This window comes from Pan troglodytes, chromosome 21, assembly GCF_028858775.2.
Source record: "Pan troglodytes isolate AG18354 chromosome 21, NHGRI_mPanTro3-v2.0_pri, whole genome shotgun sequence".
Taxonomy (NCBI): domain Eukaryota; kingdom Metazoa; phylum Chordata; class Mammalia; order Primates; family Hominidae; genus Pan; species Pan troglodytes.
Genome location: NC_072419.2, coordinates 54,826,601 through 54,841,370, shown reverse-complemented (window position 1 = coordinate 54,841,370; position 14,770 = coordinate 54,826,601). Strand labels below are relative to the sequence as shown.

The 14,770-nt window shown below is 48.0% G+C and overlaps 1 protein-coding gene across 6 annotated transcripts in view; it reads left to right on the top strand.

The window, feature by feature from the left end:
• The first annotated feature begins 3,738 nt into the window (after positions 1 to 3,738).
• LOC129138251 (uncharacterized) overlaps positions 3,739 to 14,770 on the top strand; it is a 79,822-nt gene continuing 68,790 nt past the window's right edge. For 2 of the 6 annotated variants that reach the window (XR_010154275.1, XR_010154272.1), the window contains exon 1: positions 3,765 to 4,108. The gene's annotated coding sequence lies outside the window, so the exon portion shown is untranslated. Of the gene's footprint in view, positions 4,109 to 14,770 lie in introns of all 6 variants that reach the window. The other 4 variants (XR_010154274.1, XM_063803088.1, XR_010154271.1 and 1 more) reach the window with 3 other exon arrangements.

The window sequence follows — 14,770 nt, the reverse complement described above, 5'->3', positions numbered from 1 at the left end:
TGGTCCCTTGAGAGTGCTCCCAGGCAGTAATGATCCCTCTGCGGGTTTCTCTGGGGTCAGCTGGGTTTCTGCTCTGTGGGCAGCAGCTGGTACAGCAAGTGCAAAGGCCCTGGGGTCAGGTGGGATTTTAACTGGCTTCCCCAGGGTGTTGGGTGGAGAAATGTGATCGGCACAGACAGTCATCAGCCCTTATCCACCAGGGGATACATTCCAGGACTCCCAGTGGACCCTGAAACCACAGCTAATACAGAACCTGACTGAACACGTTTCTGTTCATGTCTCCCATCCACAAATTTAATGTTTTTTTCCATCTTAACTAAGCACTTGTGCACTGTGGCCATATCTTTTGCAGTTTGAGGTGCAGCAGCAAAACTAGCATGAGTTTCTTTTTCCTTCTCAATTTCAAGGATAGAAGATTTATTCTTACTGAAGATCTTAGCAACCTCAGCATACAATTTTTATTTCTTTTATTAATTTAAAAACTTTCATCTCTTAAGGCTTAAAGGAAGCCCTTTATGGCTTCCCTTTGGCATATCCAAATGGTTGGCATCACTACTGTTGTGTTTGTTTTGCCAAGGTCTGTGAGAAGACACAGGACAAAAAGAAGGAGCCCATTGGTGTGACCATGAAATGTGCAAACGAGGACTGAAGGGTTTCCATGCTGTAAACAGGGTCAGGTCAACTAGGATATCAGAGACACTCTCAGCTCGCCCACTGTCAACCTTTTACTTAAAAGGAATTAAAAAAAACAAAAGGACTGTGTGTCACTTTCCCCAATATTTTATTTTAAATGTTTTTAAACAAAAAATTTTACAGTGAACACCTTATACTCACCACCTAGACTCCACCATTAACAGTTTACTATTCTTGCTTTATAATATATCTATTTGTTTCATGTCCTTTCAATGATTTCTTCAGCATCTGGGGAGAGCCGTAGCCCCAGGACAGAAGAAGACAGTGTTATCTTCAGACACTGGTCCATCCATGGCTCCATTTGATGGACTGATTCACTCCTGTTTCCCTCCAGCTGCTGTCCACAGAGCAGAAACCCCAGCTGACCCCGGAGAAACCCACAGAGGGATCATTACTGCCTGGGAGTGCTCTCAAGGCACCAGCACGAGTGCCAGGGCAACGAGCACAGAGTCCACAGCGCCCCTCTTACTGGCTTTATCCCACCTGCTTCAGCCCCCCGTGGATAAGGGCTGATGACTGTCTGTGCCAATCACCTTTCTCCACCCAACACCCAGGGGAAGCCAGTTAAAATCCCTCCTGACCTCAGGGCCTTTGCACTTGCTGTGCTCTGTGCCTGGATGGCTCTTTCACCAGATGTCTTTGTGGCTTCCTCCCTCAGCTACCTCAGCTCTCTCTTCAAATGTCACCTTCTCAGTAAGGCCCTCCTTGACTGCTCCAGTTGAAATTGCAGCCTCTTACGATTCCTGCCCGTTCTCTGTCCTCCTTGCCAACACCCACCACTATCTGACATGACACATATTTTGCATGTGCTTATTTATCTTACTTCACTAGAATGTCTGTTTCAGGAGCATTGTATGGGCTTTGTTCATGGCTGTATCCCATCACTGAAGCAATGTCTGGCGTACTAGTAGATGCTTGAATACATTTATTTGAAAAAATGCTTTCCCTCTGTTTTAAAGTACACTGGATTGATGGAAAATTCGAGGTATAATAAGTCAGGAAAGGACTGCCACTCAAAAGAGGGTTTGTTACAGGTCCCGACAGGAGGGGACACACCATACCATGGGGACCACCCAGGGAAGCGCTGGGGTTGGCAGAGGCAGAAGGAGAGGGAGTGAATGTGGGAAAGAGCCTTGATTGTGGCTTTGGAGGGACGAAATGAGGAAGGCGAGGTAAGCAGGTTTTGGGATTGGCTAGTTAGTTTCAATAATTTCGGGGGGCCCTGGGGCATAGGGACTGCCCCTAGCTGTCTGGCACCTGGCCCTGGCGTGACTAGGGAATGCAATAGGAGGGTCCAATAAAGGAGGGGGTTGGAGCATTAGCTCTGGGTTGGTTGGTTTGTATTTGAAAAGCATGCTTTATCAAGAACTGGCTAACTCTCAGAAAGGCAAGTCAGGGTCAGCATGGTCCCAGATACCAAAGTGTCGGAATACAGAAAATAAAACACGTGGTTAGTGCACCCTCCTTCTAGTTATAGCCTTTCGCCTGGATAAGGGAGGTAACGCCTTCTCCCTTATCCACCTTACGTTTGGCTGTAGAATGGAGCATGTAACCCAGCCTAAGCCAGTCAGCACATCCCATTTCTCTAGCCAGCGATTGGCTCAGAGACCAACATGTGACCCAGGTCTGGCCAATAAGAGAGAGGAACTCAGGCTCTGCTAAGGATAAAGGGATGGGTTAATTAGAGGGTGGGCTGGAGGCTAAACCAAGTGTAATCATCCTAGTTCCCTTTGTCAATTATTGGTATATGGGTGGATGTATTAAATATTACTAGGGCCAGATGAAGCACAGGATGCCTAGTTACATTCACCTTCCAGAAAAACAATGAATAATTGTTTAGCATAAACTTGTCCCAATTTAAATTTAGTACATTTATTTGCTGAATATGGCAACCACACATATAACCCACACCTGGCAAAAAGACAAAGTGATGTCTGTTGTGTGGGTGGAGGGGCTGAGTTCCATGAAAGTTCCTGCTGAAGAGAGAGACAGCAAAGTGTCCTGCCATTTCTTCCTACCCTGTGGGCGGATATGATGTCTGGAACTCTGCAGCCATCTTGAGACCATGAGGCCTTAAGGTTGAAGACATGATAAGGATGGTGGAACACAAGGATGGAAAGATTCTGGCTCCTAATTCCACCATAGTGAGAGGTGACAGCATGCTGGCAGCCCTGCAGCCCTTGCTTGCTCTCGGTGCCTCCTGGGCCTTGGCGCCCACTCTGGCTGCGCTTGAGGAGCCCTACAGCCCGCCTCTGCACCGTGGGAGCCCCTTTCTGGGCTGGCCAAGGCCGGAGCCGGCTAGTTCCGGGTGGGCGTGGGCTCAGGGGGCCCGCACTCGGATCGGCCGGCCGGCCGGCCCTCAAGCCCCGGGCGGTGAGGGGCTTACCACCTGGGCCAGCAGCTGCTGTGCTCGACTTCTTGCCGGGCCTTAGCTGCCTCCCTGCGGGGCAGGGCTCGGGACCCGCAGCCCGCCATGCCTGAGCCTCCCCCCGGCGGTGGGCTCCTGCGTGGCCCCAGCCTCCCAGACGAGTGCTGCCCCCTGCTCCACGGCACCCAGTCCCATCGACCACCCAAGGGCTGAGGAGTGCGGGTGCACAGCACGGGACTGGCAGGCAGCTCCACCTGCGGCCCCAGTATGGGATCCACTGGGTGAAGCCAACTGGGCTCCTGAGTCTGGTGGGGACTTGGAGAACCTTTATGTCTAGCTAAGGGATTGTAAATACACCAATCAGCACTCTGTATCTAGCTCAAGGTTTGTAAACACACCAATCAGCACCCTGCGTCTAGCTCAGGGTTTGTGAATGCACCAATTGACGCTCTGTTTCTAGCTACTCTGCTGGGGACTTGGAGAACCTCTGTGTGGACACTCTGTATCTAGCTAATCTAGTGGGGACGTGGAGAACTTTTACGTCTAGCTCAGGGATTGTAAATGCACCAATCAGCACCCTGTCAAAATGGACCAATCAGCTCTCTGTAAAACAGACCAATTGGCTCTCTGTAAAATGGACCAATCAGCAGGATGTGGGTGGGGCCAGATAAGAGAATAAAAGCAGGCTGCCGGAACTAGCAACGGCAACTCACTTGGGTTGCGTTGCTGTTCTGTGGGCGGTTTGTTCTTTTGCTGTTTGCAATAACTTTTGCTGCTGCTTACTTTTTGGGTCCACACTGCTTTTATGAGCTGTAACACTCACCACGAAGGTCTGCAGCTTCACTTCTGAAGCCAGCGAGACCACGAACCCACCGGGAGAGAACAAACAACTCCAGAAGCACCGCCTTAAGAGCTGTAACACTCACCGAGAGGGTCCGCTGCTTCATTCTTGAAGTCAGTGAGACCAAGAACCCACCAATTCCGGACACGATGGTGCTGCCAAACCAGCCTGGAAAACGCGGCCTTCTGGACTTCTTGTACTGTGCGGTAAGGAAAAGTCTATTAGCTTAAGTCAGTGGTTCTTGTCTTTTCTGCAAACTAGAAGCACCTGGGGGGATTTAAAATTTGCCAATTCCCAGGCCACACCCCATACCAATTAAATTGGAATTCTGGAGGATTCCAATTAAGTTGGAAGCTCCCTGGTAGTTGCAGTGTACACCTCTCTGCTACTCAAAGCATAGTCCCTGGACTAGAAGCATGGACTTTACTTAAGAGCTTATTATAGATGCCATTCCATGCCTAATGAATTAGAAGCTGCTGTTTAACAAGGAACCCAGGTGATTTGTATGCACACGAAAGTTTCAGAAGCACTGACTAAGCAACTGTTAATTTACTCTACTCCTTGCAGCTGAACAAATCCTGATTCACATTCAAATAGTCAGCACTCCAAGGCACTAAGAATCCCAGCCCATCAAGGGTTCCCTTTTTCACAAAGAGCCAGATGATCTGCACTCAGAAGCATGGTGTCTCCTGGCTACTGTCCATCTCTACAGCAGGTCACACACAATTTTTTGGATCATCTGATTTTCACCAGAGCATGAATCTCTTCTGGACTTCTGTGTGTAAACAGTTTTCTCAAACGTTTAGCCGAAAAGCTTCTCTCCTCCAGACCCTGGGGTGGGTCACGTCACTCCTGAGGCCCTGAATGGGATCCAGTGAGAAAGGCTGTTGGCAACTTTCTTCCCTTAACACACTTGGCTTCCACTTGGTCAGACACTTCTTGGGTAGTGGTTATGGTCCCCAGGGATGGACCTGTCCGTCAATCCACACAAGAAAGCTGCACAAAACGATCCTGGGGTTGGGATAGAAATTATCCAAGTCTCCAGCAGGGCCCAGGTGTACAAAACTGGGGGCTAGGATTTTCATAAGATGAAGCTATGGGTCAGAGGCCAGGACCACTGGGCAATGCAGACTCAAAGTCATAAGATGTGGGTTTCAAAATCATAAGCGAGCATGAAGAGCTGCAGATGAAGCAGTCTCTGGGTGGAGAGGTATTCCCTGCTTCTGAGGGAGATGATGTCTAAGAACTGGTAGTCTCTATGATGGGACAGGATGGGCCGGGAATATTCCCCATCCAGCCTAAATCAGGAGACTAGAACCATCCTTGTGATGCAGGTCTCAACACTTTACCAATTCCAGAACAGTGGAGAGAAAAATCATCCCTCAATCAAAGGGGAATGAGCTCCAAATGCCAGCGGTGTTCTCTGTATGATTGTATTGCCTTTATAAATACATTAACCAGGTGTTCAAGATCATTGCATAGGAGCCATATTCTGGGCAACAGACACACGTAGGTTCATGTGGACATACGGGCGTGCACGCACACCCAGGGGCATATTGTCACTCTCCAACCCGGCGTTTTATAGTCAACTCATCACTCAATTGATAAGTTTGGAAACTTAGCATGTTATTAATGCTTCAGGAGAAGTAATATATTTAAAAAACCCAAAAAAACAAGCCAGCAAGTATCACCAAAGCCTGAACCTCACACCCACCTTCTAAGCCATGGTGTGTACTTAAACTTGGCACAGGGCAGGAAGGGCCTTCATGAACAAATGTCCTATGTGCCACCAGCCTAGCCCAGCACCATTACTCTGAGTTGCTTATGAGGACACTAAAGTTGCTTATGAGGACACCTTGTGGCCTGCCTTGAGTTTTCTCTCCTCCACGATGCTGCACAAGCAAGAGGCCAGGGGTCTTCAGTCTGTCCTCTCCACCCCGTTTCTATATTTAATGAATGACTTTTTTTTGGATACAGAGTCTCATTCTGTTGCCCAGGCTGGAGTGCAGTGGCACGATCTCTGCTCATTGTAACCTCTGCCTCCCGGCAGCTGGGATTACAGGTGCCCGCCACAGTGCCCTGCTAATTTTCTTATTTTTAGTAGAGAGAGGGTTTCACCATATTGTCCAGGCTGGTCTTGAACTTCTGATCTCAAGTGATCTGCCCACCTTGGCCCCTCAAGTTCTGAGATTACAGGCATGAGCCACTGTGCCCAGCCATTAATGACTTTAAGTTAATTAGAACCCTCTGGTGGCTGTGTAACAGGAGATGGAGATGCAGTAAGAAATCCCCTTCACAGTTCGCTACAACGTGAACAAATCCGGGGGTGTCCTCTAGGGAAAGTCTGTCTCCCTGCTCTCTGTCTCCACTGAGAACCTGCTTTAGAGCAGCCTCCTCTTCTCTTCCCCAGTGACAGGGAGCCTGGTGGGAAAGAGACGGGTGACAAGAGGGGCGAGAGGGCAGTGTTCCCACACACACATGAGCAAATACCCAGATTCAAACATAAACCTAAGTTTATGGAAAAATTAATGCTCAAAGACGTAAAGGGTCTTGCTCAAGGTCACGAGGCTGGCAAGTGGGGTTTGAACCAGGTGGAACTGTATCTTGACGTGGAACGCATACCCTTTCCACCGCGCTGGTGCTTTTTTTTTTTTTTTTTTTGAGACGGAGTTTTGCTCTTGTTGCCCAGTCTGGAGTGTAGTGGCGTGATCTCGGCTCACTGCAACCTCCGGCTCCTGGGTTCAAGCGATTCTCCTGCCTCAGCCTCCAGAATAGCTGGAATTACAGGCGTGCACCACCACACCCAGCTAATTTTTGTATATCTAGAGATGGACTTTCACCATGTTGGCCAGGCTAGTCTCGAACTCCTAACCTCAGGTGATCCACCCACCTCGGCCTCCTAAAGTACTGGGATTACAGGCATAAGCCACCATGCCCAACTGCACCAGTGATTTTCTAATTGGGCCCTTAGAGTCCAAGAAGGTGCCATCAGGGTCTAGGGGCTGGGGCGGGTAGGACCTGCCTTTTAGCTGCTTTTTATGTTGAGTCCTAGATAAGATGTATGAGAGTGTGTCTGTGTGTGTGTGTGTGTTGCCAAATACAGGATTCTTGGTTAAATCTGAATTTTTGATAAATTAATTTTTTAGTATAACCATGTCCTATGTGATATTTGGTGCATACTTACATAAAAAATTATTCTTTGCTTTTCTGAAATACATTTTTTTGTGTGCTGAATCTGGTGAATCTGGTTGTGTGTATGTAGAGAGGAAAAATAGTTTTGGAAGCCACTCTGTCACCGCATATTGCCTTCCCTCGGGCCTTGAGTTTTTGAGGCCTCTCTTCCCCACACTGGGCCCTGCCTATAATTTTCTACTCTATCCCTTTCCTGCCATCAAGGAGACACCATGAAGGGGACGTGGCAAATTGAATTTAGCATAGAAGAGGGGGCTGTGGCTGGGCTGGTGGTATCACTTGTTTACTTGGGTTTTCTTTCCATTGTCACTGTTCAAAGGTCACGTGTGGTGATGTCTGCATTTTGCCCCTTCTCCTTTAGGGGAGAGGGGACAAATCTTGTTTGTGACTGTGTGTGTGTGTGTGTGTGTGTGTGTGTGTTTGTGTGTGTGTGTGTATGCATGTGTGTGTTTGCCTGTGAGTCCCGCTGTCTGTGCGTGTGTGTGTATGCATGTGTGTTTGCCTGTGAGTGCCTAAGTGTGCGTGTGTGCGTGTGTGTGTGTGTGTGTTCATTGTAGGCAGGTGCTGTAGGTCAGGTGTTTTAGGCTGATCTTAACTTACCAGCTCAGACACCCATGAGCTCAGAGGGTCTGCAAAGCTCCTTCAGCCACGTTTCTTCCCCATAATTCCCAGCAAACTACCTGGTCCTCTGGGTTCAAGGCCTCAGCCTGTTTTCCAGGTCCTTCCATGCAGGTGGGGACTGTTGGCTGCATTCTGGAGCTCGGTGTCTGCCTGGGAGACTTAGGGGCCTCAGGGTCTCAGATGTCCCTGGCGTGGGAAATCTCTCAGCCATGACTCAGCCGGGCCTGGATGGGGCTCAGCAGGAATCCTTGGGGCCCCCACAGCCTCCTGATGCTCCAGCCCCTGTTGCCTCCATCCACAGTGTCTGGCACAGTCTTTCCCCTCCCATGTCTCTCGCCCCTCATGACATCTCTCACTGGTATCATCCTGGATGGATAGTTGGGCCTTTCAAGCTCTTCATGCCACCCCGACTCTTCCCAAACCCCCTCGAGGGGATCTTTCTTTTGATGTGTATAAGTCATGCTATTCCTTCTATGGCTTTCTTGGCAGCATTTTGTGAAGAATGCCTGACTTATGTTTAATGACAAAGAGAGAGAGAATTGCTGTTGCTTTGTGTGTCCTTCCATTGAGAGGCTGAAGTATAATCCGAACAGTTTGTCTAAGCATGTTCTGGCTGAGTTTGGATTGGAGCTTGGAGCAGATGGGATTTTATGAGGGTTGTAAAAGTCAAGCTTTTAATGTGTCTCAACCAAATCAATGTGTAAAGGAGAAATGTTAAAAGTAGGGAAATGACTGGGGTCTGGAGCACAAGGACACTAAACTGGGGCACAGGTGGCTTTAATAGCTCACGAAATTTGGCTCAAACTCTTCCACGAGAGCAGAAGAGGCTGCAGAGTCACCCTCATGGGGTTGGGATAAAGGTCTAAGCTGAGTGGGGACAGTTGTGCATGGGGCTTTATAACAAAAGTTAGCATCATCCATACGATACACTCTTGTGGTTAATTCTGCCTGAGTTTTCATTTAAACCCAGGCTGTCTCATTGGTAGCACGCAATTACATTAGAGAAAAACTGTTTCTGTGTCTTGAGATATTATGATTATGAAAAATAGCAACATAAACAACTATTAAGTTAGAAGAAATTTAATTGTATTTTATACCGCCTCTCTGGGCTGGCACGCCGGCATAGACATGATTCACATCAACAAAGCACGGCTAATTTTTGCAGCACGGTACACATTTTCTCCCTTAATTACAAATAATTGTGTAGTGTAGTTTATACTAATGCCCAAGGCCTCAAAGTGCACATTCAGGAATAAAGGGTTAGTTTGGGGGTGGATTCTAAACAGGTGTAACTGTGGTCTCCTGGGGTGGCATGCGTTTAACCTTGGAAAGCAATGAGGTTTAATCAGAATTCTTACCAGTGAAAGACAGCAGGGCTGCCTCCAATTAGGAGGAAAATTTGCAGAGAGCAGTGACAGTTTGTCTAGCTGCTTAACCATCCACCCATAGTTCTTTTTGGGATAAGCAGGCGAGGAAGATTAAACATGTAGATTTCACTGTGTGATGAAACTGAGGCACACAGGCCTTTGTTAAGCAGCATTAATACACATGTAAGTGAATATTAAAATATTAAAATAAGGTGTCCCCAGGCAGCACAGCTCCAGATCTCTGCGGAAAAGGTAGAGCTCATGGATCTTTGGTGGACAAAAGTTCTTGAAAGGGGGAAACAGGATCTATTTGACCATAAATGCAATTCAGTTTAGGGCTCTCTCTAAGATAGCACACCTGGTTTTGCAATCCCCGTCCAGAAAAATCACTTATGAGCTGATATATTATGGTGGTGATTTAATAAAAGAGCAGTACAGCCCCAAGGCCAGTGTTCTAACTAACCTGGGCTCTGCCTCCACTGGCTGGCCCCTCCTTCCTCCTTAGCTGACCTCCCTGGGCCTCAGTTTCCTCATCTTAAGAATGGGGTTACTATCAAGGACACTGCAAGCTGTCATGTGGATTAAGATTAATGAAGGTAAAATGCATACTCGGTGTCTGGTTTAGGGCGGTGCACAATGAGTATTCATGGAATCAGAAACGTGCTGTCATATGAGGCCCTGGGATGTTCTTCCATTGCCTGCAAAACTTGACTATGAAAATCCAGGGCAGTGGGTCCTCATGAATCCAATTTCCACCATCAGCCCTCTAAAGGGTTCCCCTGTGGATAAAACAAATTTTATAGTCTGTTTGCAGCTGCATTCACTGAGATTCATAAAGAATCATAAGCTGGGCTATAGGAGTTATCAGCTGGTGTTGTCTGTTTAGATGATTAGTGAATTAAGGGCTTTTTTCTTTGACTTCGACAGGGACCATACTCCAGTGGGCCATTAACAGATGCTATTTGGGTCTGATGGCCACAGGCTGTCTGTCTCAGCAGCGAGGAACCCCTCAAATAGGCACTGTTCTTGGATTACTCACAGGCTGAGTTCTGACCCTGCAGTGTCACTGCAGAGCAGGCAGCCAACCTTCCCTGGAGGAAAGGGAGGGAAAGGGAAGATATCCGAGCTGCTTTGCAGGGGATCTGCTGCCGTCATGGAGCCCAGGAAGCAGATGGCTGCTTTGTGTTTTGGAGGCTATCTGCATGGGCTCCAGGAAGGTATTTTGACCAAGGTGACCGGATTGTGCAGCAGCCTTGGACATCTTTGGTGAGATCCTCATTTTTTCATTCATTTGACAAATGTGTGTTAGGTTGTTAAGCCCTGGGTGACAGCAAACACTGGGGTATAGAGTCTGACCCTGTTCTAGGGTTGCCAGATCAAACACAGGACACCCAGTTAAGTGTGAATTTCAAATAAACAAGGAATAGTATTTTAGTATAAATACAAGTACAGGCCAGGCACAGTGGCTCACACTTGTAATCCTAGGACTTTGGGAAGCAGAGGTGGGCAGATTGCCTGAGCTCAGGAGTTTGAGACCAGCCTGGGCAACATGGTGAAACCCCGTCTCTACTAAAATACAAAAAATTAGCCGGGCATGGTGGCGGGTGCCTGTAATCCTGGCTGCTCGGGAGGCTGAGGCAGGAGAATCACTTGAACCCAGGAGGTGGAATTTGCAGCGAGCCAAGATTGCGCCATGCACTCCAGCCTGGATGACAGAGCGAGATTCCGTCTCCCCCCACCAAAAAAAATATGAATACACCTCTTGGTAAACCTGGCACCCCTATCCTGCTCCCAAGGGATTAGGTCAGAGTTTCTTAACCTCAGCACTGTTGACATTTGCAATCGGATCATTCTTCATTGTGGGGCTGTCATGTGCATTGTAGAATGCTTGACAGCGTCCCTGGCCTCTCTCTACCCACTAGATGCCAGTAGAAACATCCCCCACGATATGACTCCAAATATGTCTCCAAATATTGCTACATGTTCCTATGACATACAGTCGCCCCTGGCTGAGAACTGGGTTAAGCCTGGTAGGCTACCCCAAGTAAGCATACAAAGTTTGTGGCAGCGACTACTAGTTGCTTACCCAATATCTAGTCTCTCTTGTTAATAGAATTCTGCTTTTTTTTTTTTCGGAGCACATGATGAACTTTCAAAACTCTGTGAGATTCACACTGCCAAGGAATGGCTGTTGCCACTCCCCTAAGGAAGTGTCTCCCGAAACCTGGGGAACAAGACGGCTCAGAGGAGAAGGAACCAAAATGGGCAGAGTGCTAGCCACAAGTCTGGAGGCTCTGATGAGGCAGGTGTTGCAATCTTGCAGAAAGGAGCTTTCTTTGGGGCTTGTCCAGTCTGTGTCCCTCATGTCCTATTGTCAGAATCTTGACACAAAGAAGCAATTTGGAGGGAGTGGGTTAATCTCTCAGGACCTGGGAACCTGGAAGAGAGCTCAGAGCAGAATGTTATACTCTCCCCTCAGGCAGGAACCTGTCCCTCATGGGGGAGGAACCAACACTCTGCAGTCCCAGAGTGAGCCTATGATCAATTCTGGCCAATGAGATGTAAAAGGAAGTGTTCTGGGCTTTGCAGGAATCATTGCTCTCTTCATTAAATCCAGAGGTCTGGAGCATCTGGAGGCCCCTGACTTCTGTGCCCTTCATCCTGCTTAGACACTGTCCCGTGAGGTGCTGATGCTGGAGTTATGGCGGCCATACTATGATTGTGGGCAGAGACGTTACCAACCTGAAGGCTGAGCAAAAGGAGGGAGAGTCTGAGTGGCTGAATCAGCCCCAAGACCTCTTGTTAAGTCAGCAGGAAATGTCCTCACAGTATTGTTACTTACAGTCAAAGAGTCCCCCAAGGATCCAGGTTTATGTGGTCAATAATAATGTGAGTTCAGCTGTATTAGCTTTCTGTGGCTGCTGTAACTAATTGCTACAAACTTAGTGGTCTAAAAGAACACATATTCACACTCTTACAGCTCTGGAGGTCAGAAGTCAGAAATGAGTTTTATGGGGCTCACATTGAGGTGTCAGCAGTGGCTCCTCCTGGATCTCCGTGGGGAATGTGCTCCTTATCTCTTCCAGCTTCCAGGGGCTGCCTTCTTTGGCTTCATTGCTCCAATCTCTGCTTCTCACCACATAGTCTTCTCTTCTAACAGAACCCCTTGTGATTACGTTGAACCCACCTGGATTATCCTGAATCCGGGATAATCTCCCCAGCTCAAGATGCTTAATTTAATCCCATCTGCAGAGCCCCCTTCTAGCAAGTAAGGTAACATCTTGGCAAGTTCCGGGGATTAGCACGTGGACATCTTTGGAGGGTCATTACTGAGCCCTCCACAATGACAATTGACATGTTCCAGGGATTAGGATGTGGAGACCTTTGGAGGGTCGTTACTGAGCCCACCACACTGACAGTAGTGTGCTGCTAGGCCACTGAGACCGTGAACCTTGTTAGATCTTTCCTGTTCTATGCTTTTGTTTCCTGGTCTGTAATTAAAGATTCTCTTCCTTCCTTTACCATCTCCAGGCTGGTGGTCTCTATAGCTCATGCCTCTCCTCTGAGTTCCAGAACCCTGTACCTACCTGGCTTCCTGGAATCTCCACCAGGATGTTTCAAAGGCACCCAAAACTAAGCGCATCTAAGAATGAAGCCAGGATCTCCCACCCCGGTCCTTTGCCTGCTCCCCTCCTATGCTTGTCTTCTCAGACAATGGTACCTTCACCTGTCTGTTTGCTAATTCCCACCATACGGTCCATTACCCAGGCCTGTGGATTTCACCTCCCATGTATCTCCCAGATCTGGTCCCTCCATCTGCACCACCACTACCCTTGTCTAAGCTGCCATCATCTCCTGCCTGAGTCTTTGCAATGACCTCCTGATCAGCGTTATGTGTCCTTGCTGACATTGCTCAAGTTCCTTCTCTACAGCAGCAGCCAGAGTGATCATCTCTAATTGCAAATCTGATCAACTCCATTCCTGTTCATTTTTTCAGTAATCGATGCCATATGAAAATATTTCATAAACAGCAGCTGCCCCTCCCAGTGGAAATCTCTGGGCAGCCCCTTCCTGAGCTGACTCTACTCTTGGTTCTCACAGTCAAGACGCCTCCAGGATTTTTCTGGACTGAATGTCGTGGTCTGAGGTCTGTCATAGGGCATAGGGAGAAAAGCTGGGGAGACCTCTCAGCCTGTTTGTGAAAAAGTGCTCTTTTTGAGGACAGTGAGATTATGACCAGTTTCCTAATCCCACTCTCTGTAAAAGATGTGCTTTTCTAGACTTCACAAGGTAGATTTGAAAGTTCTGATCTCAGGAAAAAGCAGTGGATCAGACCAAGAACCTCCCCAGAAGAGGGAGGTCACGCAGGTCTCCTGGCTCCCCATATCTTAATAGAGGCGGCGCAGTCCCTAGCATGGGTTGCCGCCCATGGTGCCAGGTAACTTAATTTGGGCCCCCCAGAAGCAGATCCTGAGATTAAGAAATTTTTAAAATTGAGGTGAAATTCACAAAACCTAAAATTAACCTTTTTTTAATTTTTTTTTTTGTTGTTGAGACAGAATCTCTTCTGCCCAGGCTGGAGTGCAGTGGTGCCATCTCGGCTCACTGCAACCTCCGCCTCCTGGGTTCACGCCATTCTCCTGCCTCAGCTTGCCGAGTAGCGGAGATTACAGGCATGCACCACCACAGCTGGTTAATTTTTGTATTTTTAGTAGAGATGGGGTTTTGCCATGTTGGCCAGGCTGATCCTGAACTCCTAACCTCAAGTGATCTGCCCGCCTCGGCCTCCCGAAGTGCTGGCATTACAGGTGTGAGCCACCTTTCCTGGCCTAAAATTAACCACTTAAAGTGAACAAAATGGCATTTAGTACATTTACAATGTTGTACAACCACCACCTCTATCTAGTTTCAAAATATTTTGTATCACCTATAACCATGAAACCCAAACCCGTTGCTCCCATTTCCCATCCTCCAGCCCCTGAGCTGCGTTCTGCCTCTGGATTTACCTATTCTGAACCTTTTGCATGAATGGGATCATGTGAGCTTTTACGTGTGGCTCCTTCAAGGACTTAGCATTGTGTTTTCAAGGTTCATCCATGTTGCAGCATGGATCAGAACCCCATTCATTTTTAGGGCTGAATAACATTTCATCCCGTGGATAGATCACAGTTTGGTTCTCTCTTCATCTGCTGATGGACGCCTGGGCTGTTTCTACTTTTTGGTTTTTGTGAGTAATGCTGCTGTGAACATGTGTGTACATGTATTTGTTTGAGTTCCCGAGACAAGGATTTGAGTGCAAATTATTCCTTTACCAGAAGTTGGGAAAGAGGGGAAATGCAACAGAAAGCAAGGAACCAAGAGGTTGCGAGAGGGTGCGTTACTAAGTGGGCTACTGCAGAGGGCCGTGGGAGCTTCATCCTACGGAGAAGAGCTGCAGACAGCATGAGCCACAGGGCAGAGTTGCCCCGCCTGCAGGTCCGGAGGCCTGGGTTATTTATGCTCCAACTCTCAGGACTCATTGGTTGGAAGTTGGTGGTGGTGATAGTGGTGGGTTTTTTTTATTCCCTGTGATTTCCAGCTTGCCGTGTGTGTGTGTGTGTGTGTATGTGTGCATATGTTTGTGTGTATGTGTGTTTGTGCTCGCATGTGTGTGCTGGAAGAATGGCCACCTTGTGTTCTGGAAGAAGC